General features: G+C 40.2%; 1 protein-coding gene across 1 annotated transcript in view; it reads right to left on the bottom strand.

The window, feature by feature from the left end:
* cnot7 (CCR4-NOT transcription complex, subunit 7) overlaps positions 1-706 on the bottom strand; it is a 23,458-nt gene extending 22,752 nt beyond the window's left edge. Inside the window, exon 1 of the mRNA XM_037676004.1 lies at positions 594-706. The gene's annotated coding sequence lies outside the window, so the exon portion shown is untranslated. The remainder of the gene's footprint in view (positions 1-593) is intronic.
* Positions 707-956: the final 250 nt, after the last annotated feature.

The raw sequence follows: 956 nt of genomic DNA, 5'->3' as shown, positions 1-956 counted from the left end.
ATCCAACAGCTGCTTTGGTTTGAATCAGCTGTTACATTGCAACTCTTCTTTGTAGAGCATGTTTTAATCCAACAGCTACTTTGGTTTGAATCAGCTGTTACATTGCAACTCTTATGTGTAGAGTATGTTTTAATCCAAAAGCTATTGTGGTTTGCAGCAGCTGCTTGATTAAAACTCTTTCTTCCACAGCACGTTTTAATCCATCAACTGCTGTGCTTTGTGCTTTAATGTGGCAGATTAAAACTCTTCTTTGCAGAGCAGGTTTTAATCCAAATCCAGGGTGTGCTTTTAATTAGCTGCTAGATTAAAACTCGTCCTTGCAGAGCATGTTTTAATCTAAGCACTGCTGTGGTTTGGAGCAGCTGTTGGATTAAAGCTGCAGCAGCTGAAGTTTAGCAGCTCGCAGGCTCTTTAACATTAGCTCAGCTCCACAGCAGCAGCGTTTAGGCTAACTGCGTGAACAGTTAGCAGGTTAGGAGCTGAACTTTGAGTTCAGTGAGCAGCTCCTCAGACACTGGAAGCTGTGTCTGTATCTGACAGATGAAGGCGGCGGACTCGTTCTTTAACTACCTTAATCCACCTGTAAGACTCACCGTCCTCCAGAGCAGTCAGCTGCGAGCTGACAGCGTGGACTCTTTGCTGTGTGCAGAAATGTTCTGTGTTGTTGTTTCCACGAACTTTGAAACACTTGGAACTCAACACCACCTCGGTGTCAACCGTCGGCTGCCATCATAACCGAGCCTGTACGACGTCACCACGTACAAACGGACCGTGCGTGATGACGCACACGTCAGTTTTATTCAGCATTTTTAATATTTACAGGATAAAAATAAATACATACATAATAATAATAATATTTATAGGAAAAAATATATATATTTATAGGATTTAACACACACACACACACACATATATATATATATATATATATATATATATATATATATATATATATA

The sequence above is a fragment of the Nematolebias whitei genome, chromosome 4 (assembly GCF_014905685.2).
Source record: "Nematolebias whitei isolate Nwh7 chromosome 4, NemWhi1, whole genome shotgun sequence".
Taxonomy (NCBI): domain Eukaryota; kingdom Metazoa; phylum Chordata; class Actinopteri; order Cyprinodontiformes; family Rivulidae; genus Nematolebias; species Nematolebias whitei.
The sequence above is the reverse complement of the archived record's forward strand: the minus strand, read 5'-3'. Positions and strand labels throughout refer to the sequence as shown.